This window comes from Perca fluviatilis, chromosome 8 (genome assembly GCF_010015445.1).
Source record: "Perca fluviatilis chromosome 8, GENO_Pfluv_1.0, whole genome shotgun sequence".
Lineage (NCBI taxonomy): Eukaryota > Metazoa > Chordata > Actinopteri > Perciformes > Percidae > Perca > Perca fluviatilis.
In genome coordinates, this window is record NC_053119.1 from 41890849 (window position 1) to 41909681 (window position 18833).

Below are 18833 nucleotides of genomic sequence, written 5' to 3' on the forward strand. Positions count from 1 at the left end.
ACACACACAGGCACACAGGCAAACCCACACAATCTGCTTTCATAAAAACAGCACCGTTCCCTTTAGGGATCAGGAGTCTTGATGAGCCTTTTTGTGGCAGAGCATAATTTATCTGCAGGTGGTTGACATCAGGGATGACCTGGGCAGGTGCTAAATTCCGAGCTTTTGAAACTCCCTTTCTGGTCTGCTAACTAACCTGTTTACTCCTCTGTGTTGTGAAAATGCTACTTTTTTATCAACTGTCAGAGCTATCAGTCTGTTGTTGTTGTAGTTCTCTCTGGCTACCAACAGAGGATGATAAAAGTCATAAATGACTTGTTTTTCCATTGAAATGTGGTGTTTATGTTCTTGATTACATTTAACGTAGTTATGTAGGGCAGATCAGGGCCATGTTGGTGAGTGATGAGTAACGTACCACTCTTTCTCTCTCTCTCCTTGTCTCTCAGTATCTCTCTCAGTATTTCTCTGTCTGTCTGTCTGTCTGTCTGTCTGTCTGTCTGTCTGTCTGTCTGTCTGTCTGTCTGTCTCTCTCTGTCTCTATCCCTCTCTCTCTCTCTCTCTCTCTCTCATGTCTCAGTGTGTACATTATGAGTCATGTGAGCCAGTAGTGTTGCAGTGATCCGGGCCTTTGGATTGCTTTGTGTTTGTGTAAACCGTGGTGCTCTGGCTCCCGACTGATAAGTGAGCTGCCAATCAACTGGCTGTGTATGTGTGTATATTGGGGCGGGTGGTGTGTGTGTGTATCTGGCCTTACAGTATGCTCACAGACTGTGCGGCATGTGCCACAGGTGAAAAGACATCGTATTTTGAGCGTTTAATTTAAAACAGTTACTGTAAAAATAGCTTTTGAAAGAGGAATTTACTGTAAATACACATTATTATATGAAAGCTCTTAGGGCTGAAGATAATCAGTATTATCTTAATTATACCTCATAGTGTTCAGCACTGTGCTGGTGTAGACTATGTTGTCTTTATTTTGAATGTGACAGATGAATGTGTGTGTTTAAATAGTGGTTGAAGGCTTGTGCTTGTCAAACACCATACAGCATCAGACAACATGTAGCCCTTTGGTTCCCAACCCCCAACTGCTACAAGATTATTAACAAGATAGGGACGAAAAACAATTCTGCTACACATTGTATTTTTTTTTTCTCCAGATGTTTCCTTTTTTTGTTTTAAAATAAAGGGTAGCTTTCCCTCTTCAGGCCTCTAAAACCTGTTCACATAAAACAATCTGAGAAGAGAAGGGCTCTCTTGGTTTAAAGTGCTTACTGTACAACTCATAGACCTATGGGCTGTGACCAGGTCACCAGTTAACACCTTTGCTTCGATGGGCTGAAACTAATGACTATTTTTTACTATGGATTAATCTACTGATTGTTTTAAATGTAATAAATTAATCACTATAAAAATATCTTCCTAGGTGGCATACTTAAATGTCTTGTTTTGTCCGACCAACTGTCCAAAGCCCAGTGATATTCAGTTTACAATGAAAAGCTGCATTAATTGATTATCAAATTAGTTCTAGATTAATTTTATGCTGGATGATCTATATATATATATATATATATATATATATATAGAGCCTTGTGCAATCTCACAAGAATAAAATCCTGCTGAAATCGGATTGTGAAGGCTTAAATATCAAACTCTTCAAACTTCATTTTTTTCTGACTTTGTATGTTTTGGTTAAGACTGTTGGGGAAAAACACATTAGTGCAATATCTTGACACATTGTTTCATCTTCTCTCTCGATAAAGCCACCAGATAAAGCTTGAGTGATCTATGTAACTAACTTCATGTAATCTTCCTGATTAATGAAGCCCTGTTGTAACATCATTTATTATGGGCGTGTGGATCTAATATAACTTAACAGCCTGGAGAGGCAGGAAGTCGGACCGTAAACACTCCTCCAGTGTGTAGACGCAACAACCGAGTGCAACCCAATGTCACTGCCATATCAGCTTAAATAACAAAGCTGTAATGTCTTTTTGAGAGGATTTTTGGACTGTGTTTACCATCACTCTGCCACCCTCACCCCTTTACCTCCATCTTCAGCTATTTCATCAATGTATCCTTTCTTTTTTGCTTTTTAAACAATCTCCTCTCTCTTTCCTCTCGACCCTCTGCTGTTTTTTTAAAAGCTCTACTCCATCTATCGCTACCATTCCACCTTCACTTCTCTATCACCCCTTCTTTCATTCTATCCATCTGCCCCCTCCTCCTCTCTCTGTCTCTGTCTCCAGCCAGACCCCTAGCCTTGGCGAACCAGGTCTTGGCGGTATGATAATGTGGAAAGTTGAACTGGCCCCATTACAGCGAGGCTGATGGTAGGGCCGATAAGGCTGTTGATAATGGGTGCAGATAGCGCTGACACAGCGGTCCAATAGCCTAGCCCTGCCCCCCCCTCCTTCCCTCACCCCCTCAACCACCCCACCCCTCCCCCCATTATCATTCCTGCCCACCGATGGGCTCCCAGAACGCTATCTCCTCTCCATTTCCACTCCTGCGACAGATAAGAATGGAAATACTGACTTCATAGCTGACTGATTAAAGTGTCTGCCTTTCTTGATAATACACAGATAAATTATGTTTTTTTTCTTCCTCTTCTTCTTCCTCTTCTTCTTCTTCTTCTTCTCCCCCTCTCACTCTATCTAGAAAAGGGTGGGGCGCAGCAGAAAGAAGAAAAACCCTCTCCTCTTTTCATTTCTCTTTTCTTTTGTGGAGCTTTTTTTTTTGGAGGAGGGAGATGAAGTGCAGAGGGAATGGGAGGGGGGGATTGAGAGATTCCACAGTGGTCATATGATTGGAAGAACAGCATCGAGATGGAGAGTGTATTATATTTTGCAGATTCCTGTAGGCAGTATAGATGTGTTAAAACAGCACGGGCACAATGATCATTGCAGAATGGCCATCACTACTAGGCTGAGTATAAAGAAAACTTGTATGAGAGAGAGAGAGAGAGAGAGAGAGAGAGAGAGAGAGAGAGAGAGAGAGAGAGAGAGAGAGAGAGAGAGAGAGAGAGACTATTTGCAGCCCAGTGAACTCCCACTGCAGCTACAGCCGTTTCCAGGTGGACTTTTTATCACTGATCGCTCCAGTTTGATACCAGGAAAGATCCCTGATGGATATGCTCCCTGCATCCAAATCCTCTAACTCCCCCCCCCAACACATACACATCTCCCTCCCCTCTCCTCTTATCTTTAGCGCCCCAGCTCTCTGTCTTTCCAACTGAACTTCTGTCCACCTTCCTCCTCCTCCTCCTCTCTCCTCTTCCTCTCTCCTTTCCATGAGAAGTCATTTCTCATCTACACCATCACTCCTCATCCTCGTCCTCGATCGGGAAGGCGACGATGACGGTGTCTGCTGCCTGTCAATAGCTGGGTTTCCATTCAAGTTGCTGGATGTGAGTTTTGACATGTTGCACTGAAAGAGGTTAAAGTAAATCATGGCAAATTCAGATTAGGTTTCCACCATATTAGGGGGAAATATTAACACATACAGGATTATTCGTTCATAACATTGACCATCGATTAATAAAACCTTGCCTATTATTGCAGAATCAAAGTGTAATGATTGCAGCAACATGGCTGCAATCATCAATAAGCGTTCCATAGACTTTGTTTAGCAAAACTCTAACGATACACATTGTTACGCGCCTAGACACTAGAGGTGTGACTCTTCATTGATCTCCGATCGGATTACGATTCTCATGTCAGCAATTCAATTTGATTCGATACCTTGATGCATCGCGATGCGTCAAATACATTTTTCTATTAAAGCCATTTAGGATATTTAATTCATAGCTTTTCAAGCTTCAGAAACAAAACATCCTGCAGTGCTCTAATACTAAATAACTTGGATACATAAAACTATACAGCACTGAGCACATGGCACTTCCTGAATGTGCAGAACATAACAGAATATCTAAACAGAAATGTTGTTAGGCCGACATTAAATTGTAAACAGAAATAATCGATTATGAGCCTGCCGATTATCGATGCAGCATCGTCCATGTCCACGATTCCATGCATCGATTATTTGATTAATTTCAACACCTCTACTAGACACAATAGGGACAATAAACGTAACCTACATTTTATATATCACTGCACATCAATAGTAATAAAAGGTGGGGCTAAAAATGTATGAAAATATTTGGAAAATTTAGGGGTGCTAGAGGTGGGTCAAGGCTTAATTTTAAGGGGGCACTGGGGGGCACTTACCTTTCAATACCTAGAGCCCTTTCTGAGGAGGCCTTCCAGAAGCTTAGTAATCTGTTCAATATCTATATTCATAATAGAGTCATAATTGGCTGTACTGTATGAACAGAAAATATTTAGGTGAATCATTGGTTAAAAAAAAATGGATTCTAGGGAAAATAATCCGATTTTAAAAATGGTCGCAAAAAAACCCTCATGAGACATATGTGGTTGGATTTGTTTTCCCACCTCTAATTCGTACATTAGAAGTGTGGTCAGCATCTGGGTCAGTCATCCCTCCAGTGAGTCAGTCAGATGTTCTCCAGCATGGAGCAGCGGGATGGAACAGCATGCTGTTTGTCCAGGCCACACTAGCTGACCTTGATAGATTAGACCCAGAGAGCCTTTTCTGTCTGACACAGAGCAATGATAAGTCTGTGTGTGAAAGACTTTTTCCTGTTCTTAGAAATGTGTGTGTGTGTGTGTGTTCTGCCTTTCCAATCTTCCTATCTATGTCTGCTAATAAGCAACTCCCTTCCAACCTCGCTAGATCACGTATCAAAATATCTTGTCTTTTTTTAAGCTGCTGCATTTTACACATTAACCAGAATGAGGATGCAAAAAAATAAATAAAAAAATCAGTATTAAGGTTAATTTGATACCAAAACCTGACTTCACTTTTTAAGGGCAGTGCTCCTTTTTCTGCCCTGTGAGTGAGTCCACAAAGAACGGGGAGTGGAAGGCTTAGAAAGAAAGAGAAAGAAAATAGAAAAAAAACGAAACTGTGATAAAAAGCCCAGATAAGAGAATGACTGTGTTGTGTAGGAGTTGATATCAATGTTATCTATCTGTCTTTTTTCACTCTGCAAGCCCTTCTGTTGTTTTTTAGCCCTTATCTTGCTGCACCAAAATGCCAGGAACAAAAAGGGGAGAAAGAAAGAAATTACCGTGCAGATTATTGACGGGGGTTGGCTGATAAAATGTTGATGTCAAAATTAAGACCAATACACAATGCACTTTTTTGGTGTTGCTCTGCAAGTTTTTTTCATAATGATATTTGTGGGTTTTTTATGTGTGTGAAGGTTTTTGCATTGTGTGCAAGCAGCGCATTGATAATTTTTTGCCGTTGCTTGCTATTAACAGATTAGACCTCATTTAACTCTTTATGCCCTCCCTGACACCAATTCCTTACACGCGCACACTCTGTTTCCATAAAAACACACACAAAAACACACACACACACACACACACACACACACACACACATTCTGGTGGGCCCAGATAAGCTCAGTCCTCAATCTGTCGCTAATAGAGAGGCACAAACCAGCAGCGGACAGGTTTGAGTTTCCACAATGACAGGCCAAAACGTCGCCATCGACAATGGTGGCAGTAATGGGGCGCTGTGATTGGCTGCTTTGTGGCATGGAACCGTCTGATGCTGTCCCAACAGAAGACATGAAGACAGGCAGGTCAGCAGCTTGACCCCACTTTACATGTGAATCCCTAATTGCTCCTGTGCTTAATACAACAGCTCTGAATTCGTGTGTGTGTGTGTGTGTGTGTGTGTGTGTGTGTGTGTGTGTGTGTGTGTGTGTGTGTGTGTGTGTGTGTGTGTGTGTGTGTGTGTGTGTGTGTGTGTGTGTGTGTGTGGAAAAAAAAAAAAGTCTGTTTAGTATAAGAGAAAGGAGGCTGAATGGGTTTAGTGCAGAATGCAAAGAAATATGTGCAATGGGCAGATGTATAGTCCAGGATGAAGGTTAGTGCAAAGTGTGGTGCATTTACGAAAATAGGAAAACATAATTTAGATGTGACAGCCGGAGAGGGTAGCTTTGCAGTCATTTTGCCACCCGTTTGATGACACTGTAGTTCTCCTCACCAGTGGAGATATTGTTCTAATAATAACACTGATTCCTAATTATAACTTGAAGGCTAACTTGGACAGTTTTTCCACTTGGTTGCATGTAATTACAGTCTGTATGAAACGGGGTCAAGCTACCTAAAGCTACCATTGTTTGATTTTTTTGATGTTAAGAGGTTTCTCAGTAAAACGAAATTGACTCACTTAACATCTTCAACTCCAGTGGGTGTTGCCAGGTAGTCTCAAATGTGCAAATTAAGTTTTTAGGAGTTATTTCATTAAATTATTTATTTAGAAAGATACCATATGTATTATGTTTGTGGTAAAAGAAAAGAGAGGGTTTAACATGTTTCATATATTTGCTATTGTTGTTTATCAAGACTTCATCACAAATCGGCTCCCAAAACCACAATGTCTTGTATTTCCAACTCTAGAATAATCTGTAGATAATTAAGTGTGTAAATAACACCTCTGAGTCTTTCACTTTTAATCCAACTATTAGCTAACAGTTTCCACCTGTTTCTGCTGTTTGTGCTAAGCTAGGCTAAACACATGCTCGACTTATATCTGCACTTATCTTTTCCATATTTATCTTTTCATCTGATTTTAAACCGCTGCCTATGGCTTATATGTGGGCCTGCCTGGTGAAGCTTGAACTCTAGACGTCATTGCTCATTTACATAAGCAGTGCTGGATATTTTATAGTAATTTCATACAATAATGGCTTACCCTTTTGTTTTTATCATGATGGAGTGCACCTGCAGAAATAGGCTGGAAAAATCCATAACTGAAAAGGAGAGAGAACATTGTCGGAAGATTAATGAAATGAATGATAAACCATTAATTTAATGTCTTTGGAAAGATATTTTATTAGGTAATATTTCTTATTTTCTAAGGTTAGATTTTATTAGGCTATTCTAACTGAGATTAGGATCTCTTCTAGAAAGAGGGGTTTTAATAAGAGAGAGAGAGAGAAAAAGAGAGAGAGAGAGAGAGAGAGAGAGAGAGAGAGAGAGAGAGAGAAAAGAGTAAAAAAAAAAAAAAAAAAAAAGAGAGAGAGAAGAAAAAAAAAAACCTGTTTTCAAACCGTAGGTCACCTGGTGTGAAACCCCCCCCAACCAACCTGCCAGCTCAGGTTACCCCTTTAAGTGCGTGTGTGTCTGAGTGAAAGTGCATACATACAGTTTTCCACTTTTTATTTTTAGAAATCAACATTTAATCAATTTGAATCAACATCACAATGGTTAATTATTTGGTCTATGGTGAATTAGTTAGAACTCACATAACATTAACACGTTTCCAAATTTGCAAGATGTATTTCCACAAATGTTTGCGGTGGGGGCAGGATTAGGACATATCGGACATTGTCTGTAATTTCCTCCAGCTCATCGCCGTTTCCTTGCCCTTACCTCTTTGTGCCTCTTTTCCCCATTCCCTTTCACCTCCCCCCCCCCCTTCTATCACCAGTGAGTCTTGGTGTCTGTGTATTAGTATTAGTAGCAGCAGTAGTGTCCCCTGAAGTAAAACAATCTGCTGTAATCTATCAGCGCGTTATCGGCCCTATCTGAGAGCCGAGAAAGCCAGGGCCGGGGCTGTGGCGCCGCTCTCCGGAGCTGATAAAGTTTCAGAGTTCAGCGATGATGAATGTTAAGAAACTACACCCTCGTTACTGACGATGTGGACTTGGCAAAGCGGAGCAATAGGGAGGTGTGTGTGGAGGTGGAAAATGGAGAAAAAGGGCAAGAAGAAGAGGGTTGTGGCGGTGATGGGGAGGGAAGTGAGAGAGGAGAAAGAGGTCTTCTTGGCATCAGTCGTGGGTTAGGGGGTCAGGCCCCGCTGGGTGTGTCTTTTCTTTGTAAAACACACACCAAGTCTATTCTTTCCTTGGGTTTCTCCGCTCCGGGAACAGAGCTCACTTTATTCTTTCCCCCCACCTTTTAATAGTCGGGTTTCTGTGTCAATTATGATGTTTTAACCCAAGCAAAAAATCCTTTTGCTAAATGCGCAAAGTAGCAATGAAAATGTCCTAGAATAAATAAAAACAAGCTTGCCTTGCCTGTTTCAGGAACATTAGTTAGTTCATTGGATTCCCAACAAATGCATTTCTTAGTGTGTATCTTTTGACAAATGTAAACATTGATAACAGCTGACAGCAGTTGCCCAACACCTACAGTATTCTTCAAATACCAGAATGGTCATGGCTGTTTTTTGCTACCCTCTGTATTCATTTAAACTTAACTGTATTTTTCCCACTATTGAGAATTTCCCCCCCTCCTTTCTCATGCTTAAGGGTCACATACCTAACTGCGTCGCGTCTGTATCAAAGTTCTCATCGGATGCCAACTCTGCAGTCCGTGCGGCCCTGTAAACACATCGACTGCTTCTATCATGCAGACATCACTGTCAGGCCTCAAAGTCCCCCCCGATTAGGATGCAGCTGATAAGAGAGGCAGTTCACAAAAGCAATGGTACAAATGCCTGATAAAGCATTAGGTAGTTAGTCGACTGATGATTAATGGGCCGTATCTTTTACACTTGTGCTATTTTTTTTTTTTTAAATGTGTTTATTCGAAGTTGGTGTGCATTTGAAGAAATTGAGTGCTGATGGCTTTTGTGCAGTTCAAACTGGCACCCATCCAGTTTGACTCCTTTGAGCAGTGTGGGTGGAAAAGGGGCAACCTTTGAGGAGCCCTTGAGCTAAAACAGCTGGAAAGCAAAAGGTTGACCAGCATTCAGTTTTTGGGCGCAATTCAATTCAATTCAATTCAATTTTATTTATAGTATCAAATCATAACATAAGTTATCTCGAGACACTTTACAGATAGAGTAGGTCTAGACCACACTCTATAATTTACAAAGCCCCAACAATTCCAACAGTTCCAGTAATTCCCTCAAGAGCAAGCAGTGCGACAGTGGCGAAGGAAAAACTCCCTCTTGGGAAGAAACCTCGGACAGACCCAGGCTCTTGGTAGGCGGTTGTCTGACGAGCGGTTGGGGGTGTGTGATGAACAGTGGCGATAGTAGTCACATTAATAATGGAACAGTGACTGGATGTAGCGGGAAGCTGCAGGGTTCAGCAGGACGCAGCATGACATTGCAGGGCATCGCTGAGCTCAGCAGGGAGTGCAGCAGGACCACGGCGACAGCTGCAACCAGGTCTTGGTGCCAACGTTCTCCAAGGAAATACGCTGGGGGAAAAAGCGTAAGGACTCCGGGGAGTAAACTCCCCAGAAGCTAGGATTAGTAACAAGCATTTCTGGGACGGGCTGCACACAAATAGTAATAGTAATAGTAACAGTAATAGAAAGGGAGAGGAGAGAGCAGCTCAGTGTGTCAAAGGAAGGAAGTCCCCCCGGCAGTCTAGGACTATAACAGCGTAACTATAACAGGTAACTAAGAGAGACAGGTCACAATGCTTGGCCTTTTATTTTGATAGGACAGCTGAAGACATGAAAGGGGAGAGAGAGGGGGGAATGACATGCAGCAAAGGGCCGCAGCTCTGCTGACACAGAACGTGTCTGAAAGTATCTGATCGGGGATCGTCAGTCACCCTGATCACCTTCTGCCGATCATTTACATCAGTAAATTCTACACCAATCTAAGTAGAAGTTAATTTTATATGTAAGTTTTACAAAAATGATAGCTTCACTAAGTTAAATATGTTAAGTATTACGCTGGAGTAATCTTTCAGTTACTTTGTTTACTTAGTTATTTTTGTAAATAAAAAAAAATGTTTGCAGCTCTATCTAGGCAAAGTATCAGGTCGTAACTTGGTATCGGCAGATTAGGGTTGGGTACCTGGAATATGGTTCTGGTACCCAACGGTACCTTTTTTTCAGTACTTTCCCTGTAATAACAAAAACATTATTTCAGTTGTAAAAATAATTCCTATCCTATTTACTTAGAACATCCCGATCGGATCGGGGGCCAAAACAGCTGATCGCGGACATCCCTACATAGAGATCCATCAGCAAGGTTCCACCTGAAAACCAAGAGATACTCTCAGTGGCACACTGGATGAGTAATGTCACAGAACTTGTGCTTAGATTTAGATGTGTTCCTCCAAACTTTCTCCTTCTTTAAATACATTTTTAAACTCCTAAAGATCAGAGCTTTGTCTACCTGTAAAAGTCTAGTCAGCCTTGTCTTCAGATCCTGAGCTCATCCTTTGAGGTAAACCAGCAGAATATAGCATCTATGGCACAGAGGAATAAGATGTATCGGCTTTGATACGCACACAATACTTGTAGAATGTCACTCGGAGGATACGTTCATTGTGGGGTTTGCTCTTTAATTGCATTAGTTGACAATAAGAAAAATATAGAACATCACCAGAATTATGAATAAAATGGGTGATTTATTGCTTGATTTTGACACCGTATTAGTGTGTAATTGTATTGGACAGCTCGCATGCAGCTTGGTCAGCTCACCCTTAAAAAGTCTTTTTCTGACAGATATCTTTTCCGTTTATACATCATCCTCTCCTATATTCAATCTTTGACTTTTACACACACCCACACAGACACACAAAGGGAAAGCAATGTTCTTTTCAGTTCTTAAGCGCCCAAAAGAGACTACAAATGTGGAGAGAATGGGGGGAACCATTGTGATTGTGACAAAGTTCATGAGCGTATAATAGCAGTTAATGCGTGGCGGGGCGCGGGCAGCTTTGTTCGCCAAAGTGCCGAGCTCTTAATAGAATCTGATAGATAGACGCCTGTCTCCTCAGGCCTGTTGGGGGGGCGTTAGGGTGGGTTCCACTCATCAAGCCAATAGTCTCTCTCCCCCCTCTTCTCTTCTCCTTGTCTTACTGTCATTCTATGAAGGAATAATTTGTCAATAATTGGCCGTGTCATTCTCGTCAAGACGGTTTGATAAAGTGCCGGCTCTTCGGGGGCCGGGCCGGAGAATATCTCAAGAAATAGGGGGAAGCGGGGAAAAGGAAGCATGTGGCAGCAGATCTGAGGCAGCGATAGAGCCATTAAGCGCTTTAGAAGTATTTTAGCTGAATTCACACAAAGCAAAAATAGATAAATAAATAATGAAAGAGGAAAAAGTGGAACGTCAACTGTCAGGGAAGTGATACAGACTTTAAAAAAATCATTTGGGAGGGTGAAAGATAAAAGATTATCCCTCTTTTCTGCCAACTTATTGCCTCCTCAGCCATCGCTGAGGCTAATTCGCTTACTCAAGCAATCATGCGGACATACCGTGTCCGTGTGTGTGTCTGTGTGTCTGTGTGTCTGTGTGTCTGTGTGTCTGTGTGTCTGTGTGTCTGTGTGTGTGTGTGTGTGTGTGTGCCCCATTGCCTTCAAAGTGCTGCTGGGAAGTGCTTATACCAGCAGCAGTATGTATAAACTTGTGTGTGTGTGTGCTTGTGTGAATCCGATCCTGCCTCCATCCACATCACTCAGCAGTGTATGGCATCCATTATCTGCGCCACTGTAAGGGGCAGGAATTTTTTCGGAGATATCCCAGAATGCTTATTATCTTTAAAATATCTCTGGATGGCTGACACTCATCTGATTGGCTAAATCCGCCTTCCCAGGCACATTCCCCTGTGGCTTTAAGGCCCGTTCGAGAAACAATATCAGAATAGTAACCATGGTAATCCGGTCATTGCCAGAGAAACAAAATGTTTCAAAGATATTTGATACGCTTTCACTTAAAAGGAATTTGCCTTGGTGTTTCATGTATACATACACATAATAAAAGGAAATCAACAATAAAGTATTGCAACAGACAAAAACATAAATATAGAATATATGGATATATATTACAATAAAAAATATGTAAAAGACACTATGACAAATATATACAATATATGTTTTAGAATGAGAAAAGGTGTTATGCATTATGTGCAAAAATGTTGACAAGGGAATGTGCAGAAGTTAAATCTATAGTGTGTAGTTTCTGTCTCCCCCATGAGGAATTCTAAGTAATGACATCAAAACTGTCAGCGTGTCCACATGATACAAGCCCCCCGGACGTTCATTAATATCAAAAAGGACATACATTATGATACAATATAATATCCACTAGTGGAGTTAAAAGAGAAACCCCCCCCCCCTGACCACAGTTCTGCTTAGCTTTTCTTGGCTACCTGGCTTTAGTAAACCCACACTGACCTTTCAGTCAACTGGTCCCACTTTGCATACCTACTCGCCGTTTCCCTGGCATGCAAATGGAGGAAGCTACAGAGCAGGCTTCCTCGGAGAGGGGAAGGCCTCGCTTTGAGCTCAGTGGACTCTGACTGCTGAGAAGAGGAAGACACTGAGAGCACTGTTGGAAGCAGTGATGATTAACTGGTTTGTGGAACCTGTGGACATTGAAGTTTGAGAGATGTGGGTAGGCTTGTGCTGATTGGCGATCTGATCGTATATCGACGATTACTTAGTTAGTTGCTCAGATAGTGGAGCAGCACACTGTTTTTTTTTTCTCTCAACACCAAAACAGTTCTCATTAGTAGTGTTAATTTCGTCAGACAAGACGAGACTAAATATGTTCGTCAACGACCTTTTTTTTCCATGACTAAGACGAGACGATGACGAGACTGCGCCAATGTCCAAAAATGCTGACTAAGACTAAATTAACATGCATTATTGTTGACGAAAAAAGACTAGACTAAAATGTTTGGCATAAAATAAAAACTAAAATAAAACCTCTCTTCATTTTCGTCTACAATCGTCTCTACTTTTCCATCATCCTTCCTTGCCTTTTGTTGGTGCATTTCTACATTTCTTTGCATGTTACCACCACCAACTTTCAATCAACTAAAAAAATTTAAACCATCAGCAGGACTGTGCATCACATCCGTTTTGTTTTTTAGAAATACATATTCACATGTACACACCTGAAATGTATCTTACACTATCTCCACAATGACTGCTTTTCCAGTAAGGGGAAGTTTGTCGCAGATAAGAACTACACTCAGTTTCAATTTCAAGTTTCTCTGATCGAGAGGTTAGTCCTCCTGCCCACCACTCTAAAACCACACTGTGGCGTTTTAAAGTGAGGAGGAGGTAACCCTGGAATCCAGCATTCATTATTCATCAACAGATAGCACTTCCCCAGCATGGCCCCTCAGAATGTAAGGGCCACGGTGGGCAAAAGCTGAGTGGGTGTGGGAGAGGGTGATGTTAATATTACCTATCCTCAGAGAGCGGCTCTCAGGAAAAGGGAGACATCTATCGCTCTCATCCCGCTGCTTTTATTTCACTTTCAGCTCATCTTAAATTTCCATTATTCACCACAAAAAGCCAAGCCAAGCCTTTTCACAATGACTGTTTGACACTGATGGGCCCCTCCTCCTCAGTGCACACACACACACACACACACACACACACACACACACACACACACACACACACACACACACACACACACCTCAGAGGACCATGTGGAGGACTATTATTAATCATGCTCCTATCAGCTCCTCACATCTTCGGTGCTATTTGCTGTTTAATCACTAAAATAATACTAAGGGGAGGGCGGTGGTGCCGGGGTGGGGGTGTTGGGTTGCTATGGTGACCAAATGGAAAAGGTCAGACGTAGTTTATCTTATCAGTGATAGGGAATGGTTACTAATTACAGATAGGTACTACCAGCGCTCGGTCCACCGGGCCCTGCCTTAAAACACTATCAGCAATCCACACCGGCCTGATATTAAAATTATCTCTTAAATCACAGACATCACACACATCACACACGCGCACACGCACACACACACACACACACACACACACACACACACACACACACACACACACACACACACACTAAAGCCCCAGAAAGGACTCTAAAGCCCCAGAAGACACCACAGCAGGCAGGGCCAGGCCAGGTTAAGAAAGACTAGACCTGATGCTATCATGGGTGTCACCTCGTGACCAGATACTAAGTCCACCCTGAGCTAATCTAGTAGACAGAGAGTCGTCCTTCTGCTGGATGATGCAGGTTTAAACTCCTTAGCTAGCAGAACAATACTGTATCGATACACGGACGATAAGTCTCAATCTTTTATTATATATATTACACATTAGAAGTTAACCTTTTGGCACTACAATAGTAATGAGACCAATTGCTTTTTCAGTCCACTACATGGACATTTTGTTTTTTAGACAAAACAGATGTTGACAAAGTTGTGCTTTGTGGACATAATTTGGACTATATCGCAGAATATCACACTATCTTTAAAATCACAATAGTATCGTATTGTGACGTAATTATTGTGATAATATCGTATCGTGGGGCCTCTGGTGATTCCCACCCTACAATGCAGTGAAATTCTATTACTGCATTTGAACGCACCCTAAGTATTAGGAGCAGTGGATAGCTATACATACTAGAGCTGTCAGTCTTCCTGTATATAACCATTCGGTATACCATAATAACCCTAACAGCCCTAATACACACAGCATCCGGGGAGCAACTCGGGGTTCAGTGTCTTGCTCAGGGACACTGGGATAGTAGCCTGTCGTTATAATTTTAGCAAATAATCGTCTTCCCGTTAATAATTACTCAGGTCCAAAGATTGTTTACGTGGCAGGTGGTACATTTATTATATACGCTCAAGCAGTAAAGCATTCAGCGGCCATTTATATGATCACTTCTGTAACCTGCTGACAGTTGGAAATGAAGGATTATTTGTAGAAAACAGGAACCACACATGTATGTACGTAATGTATTAAAGCATATATTAATTAACTGTATGTGCTGCAGTGCTGCTTTCCTTAATAACCAATCACTGCTTATTGACAACTTACTTTTTGGAATATTGTAACCATAATAAATAATCTTTTCATTAGTGTAATACGTTGAAGAAGGCACTAATGTCTTGGTTTGTGTGTATGTGGTTGAATTCTGAATTTATGACCAAAGAACTGAAAATATTTGATGACCGAGTTTGATTATTTGTTGGATTTTTTTTATACACTTTGTGGGGCAGCAACTAAACAATTACGTTCATTTTCGTTTAATCTTTGGATTTTTTTTTTTTTTGTTCGTTTAGTCTAGGCTATATAATGTCCAAAACCTAGATATTCAATTTTCCAATTAACAGATTGTCACATTTGAGAGGCTGGACCTTGCAAATGTTCACCAAGTTACATAACTTGAATTAAGTATGAAAGTTAATTTAATTAGTTTTATAGTTGTATATCTTTGTGAACTCTGGATCTTAAAATTCTGAACTGTTGGTCATACAAAACCGAAAACATTTTAAGAATGTCACCTTGGGCTAGTATTTGTTATGGCTACTAAATGATTAATTTATTGATCAGAAAAGAGACACGCAGATGCATTGATAATGAATGAATTGGATTTGTGGATTGGCCGAAAAAAGATATTGTAGTTTGTCAAGAAAAGTATATTTTGAAAAGTGTGCTCTCTTGATTACAGCTGATCTGAAAACTGGATGTCAGCTTTAATAGATTGTTCAAACTGACAGTTGCAGTGTGTCTGCGTACGTCTATTTGCATGTGTGCTTTTCGGAGTACAAGTGAGGAAGAGGATTTCTCTCTGCGCCTGCCTCTGCTCTGTTTGTTTGTGCGTGATTTTTGTCTCTGCACCCTTCCATTTATCATCTTTGACATTTGGCTGTACTCCCCCTCTATCTGACCATCATCTGAGGAAAGCACATTTTTCCCATCAGAAATCCCGTTGTGACTTTTTGCGTTGGGGGCGGGGGGGTCTCTGATACTTCCTTTGGCGAGGCAGAGATACATAGATGTGAGCGAGCGTGTCTTTTCTTGGCTGTGCCCGCTTTTGTGTGTGTGTGTGTGTGTGTGTGAGAGAGACACTCAGTTTGTGAAAAGTAATTGTGTATGTCTGGGCTTGCATACTTGTGTATGTTCGATCAGTAGAGTAGTTATGGATATGTCTTTTACACACACACACACACACACACACACACACACACACACACACACACACATATATATATACACACACACAAAAGCGGGCACAGCCAAGAAAAAGTGCACACACACACACACACACACACACATACACACACACACACACTCTCTCTCTTAACATGGATGTTATCTGGGCAGTGAGGGCTCCAGTGATGCCCTGCCTCTTGAAAATACCCCCTTTCTTTGCTGCTGCCAACCATGCAGTGGGTTATATTTAACCAGCTATCTCCTTTACATCCCCTCTCCATGCTCCACTGGGCTATCACACCAACACTGCTGCCACCATCTCACTTTATTTTTATTTTTTATTTTAAGCCTTGTGACAGGACGCGGAGATAAGAGATGCAAAGCCAAGTTGTGAGTGGCGTACCCCAGCACCCCCTCATTTCTGCTCTCTCTCTAACAAAAAGACTGACCCCCTCATCTTTCCATCTCTCTTTTCCCTTGTTTTTTTTTCTTTTGCTTTGCTTGTCTGTCTCTTTATCTTTATCACTTTACTGCTTTTTTTTATCTCCCTCCACCCCTCCTCTCTCTCTCTCTCTCTCTCGTGGTATTTCTCAGAGAGGGTTTCCTGGTATAAGCTTCCTCTTCTTGGCAGTGGGAGAGGCAGATGTACAATAGGCAGCCGGAGATCACACCGATGAACAACAGTGGGATTCTGTCATGTGGAACAATGGCATATTGAATTTTGTTGTGGCTTGATTGATGCTTATTTATACATCCACCATATATGACACTTGACTTCAAGTGCAATGTGTGCATTTCAAACAGTTGTAAACTGCATTACTAGAGACCATCTTGTGATGGGATCACGCCAGCTGGGACGCCAAATTAAGCCAGGCGCCGTTATGTGTTGATGTAAAAAATATACTATTGACAGACGTATCGTTCAAATATAAATATCATTATCGGACTCTAAAATCCAGTGAATTGACTGATTCTTTTAGTTTTAAAGAGACTCTTAAGTTACTCGGAGTGTAGCTAATGTGGAGCCTAAGGACAACACAATGTAATGTCATCCAGCAGGATGCTGCATTGGCCAATCACATAAGCGCAGGGCTATATTCAGTTTGAACGCCTGCACAGTCTATGAAATAGTAGAATGTCAGCCATCATTTCAAATGACTTTGTTATTGATCTGTATCATTTGTCATATCTCTATCTCTATACAGCATTATGGGTTCTTGAAAGCAGGTTCAGCTTTGGGTCGAAGTCACCTGTAATTAGGGCTGCTCGATTATGGAAAGAAAATCATAATCACTATTATTTTGGTCAATATTGAAATCCCGATAACTTGACATGATTACTCATTGACTTTTGGAAAAAGGTTGCAATTACTGAATTAAGAAACAACAGTGGAAACACCTTGAACGGTGAAATTTCCCTTCATACATTTCCTGTTTGAACTTTTTTCTCTCATTCAGAACACAATACAGAAAAAGAGTTTACTTGCAAAACGTAATGTGCAAAAAAACTGCTTTTCTCAATTACACTCAAAATCGTAATCACGATTAAAAAAAGTGATTAATTGCACAACCCTACCTGTAGATGATATAGAAATACATTTGGCCATTTTCATGTTCCTAAAACGCCTCTGAAACATCATTGAGACCATAACAAGACACTTCAACTATCTGCAGGAAGATGGCATAATAATTGAAGGTCATGCATCTGACAAACCCAATAGTATTGATCAGTTTCACTGCAAACATATCAATTCAAATTTCATGCACACAAACTCCCCCCCCAGGGCAGTTCTTGTTGCATTCTCAGTCATGTTTTTGTCTCGTTTGCTGGAGCTGTTTTTCCTCACTCCCTCAGTGTGTTTAGTCTCCGGGAGCAGAAGTGTGTGTGTGTGTGTGTGTGTGTGTGTGTGTGTGTGTGTGTGTGTGTGTGTGTGTGTGTGTGTGTGTGTGTGTGTGTGTGTGTGTGTGTGTGTGTGTGTGTGTGTGTGTGTGTGTGTGTGTGTGTGTGTGTGTGTGTGTGTGTGTGTGTGCCTGTGTGCCTGTGTGCCTCCACAGTTGACATAAGGTTTCAGCATTGACACTTGGATAAAAAGCAAAAGCGTAGGCCGCGGTACTTGAGAGGGTGATCGCTCTGGAGGAGGATGAATGAGCTAAACAAGGAAGGAGGAAGATGAGTAAGTAAAACTACAGGGGGGATGAGAGGAAGAAGGTAGTGAAAATGGAGAGAGAAGCCAGGAAGGTGGGAGAGAAAGAAAAGGTGAATGGTGAAAAGTAAGAAATCTGGGAAGAGACGTGAGAAAGATAAAACACGTAAAGATCACCATTTTATAAAAACAAATGAGGTATTTTTCATGAATAAAAAACAGAGTTGAAGAATCGGTGTAAGATCTTTCTGTTTTTGTCCAGTGTTAACAAAATGTATCTTCAGCGTCCGCAACATCGCAGTGATCTAAACACAGAGCTGGTTCATGTCAAAGACGTGGTGTTCGGGGGGGTGCTCAGAAAGGGAGGGTGAGTGAGGGAGAACCACGGTGGAGGGAGTCTTTCTCTCTCTTTCCCCCCTGCATACCATTATAATCTCTCATCTGCCTTTCGTCTTTATTCAGGGCTGAGATCAAGGAGAAGGGATTGCAATCAGGCTCATTATATCGTGTGCACACACACACACACACACACACACACACACACACACACACACACACACACACACACACACTCTCTCTCTCTCTCTCTCTCTCTCTCTCTCTCTTTTTTTTTTTTTTCTCTGTGTAACATACAAAAGACTAGAGCAGGGCGATATGGACCATATACGTGGATGTCGATATTGCAGCAATGTCGTAGGGTTGACTATTGGTGCTTTCGCTGAATATGAACCCAATAAGAGTTTTGAAAA

General features: G+C 41.4%; 1 protein-coding gene across 2 annotated transcripts in view; it reads left to right on the top strand.

The window, feature by feature from the left end:
* The window catches only part of zfpm1 (zinc finger protein, FOG family member 1), a 139285-nt gene that overhangs the window by 15631 nt on the left and 104821 nt on the right, over positions 1–18833 (top strand). The window contains exon 1 of one of the 2 annotated variants that reach the window (XM_039808249.1): positions 3028–3406. The exons of the other annotated variant lie outside the window; for it this stretch is intronic. The gene's annotated coding sequence lies outside the window, so the exon portion shown is untranslated. Of the gene's footprint in view, positions 1–3027; positions 3407–18833 lie in introns of those variants that run through there. 2 annotated transcript variants of the gene reach the window in all.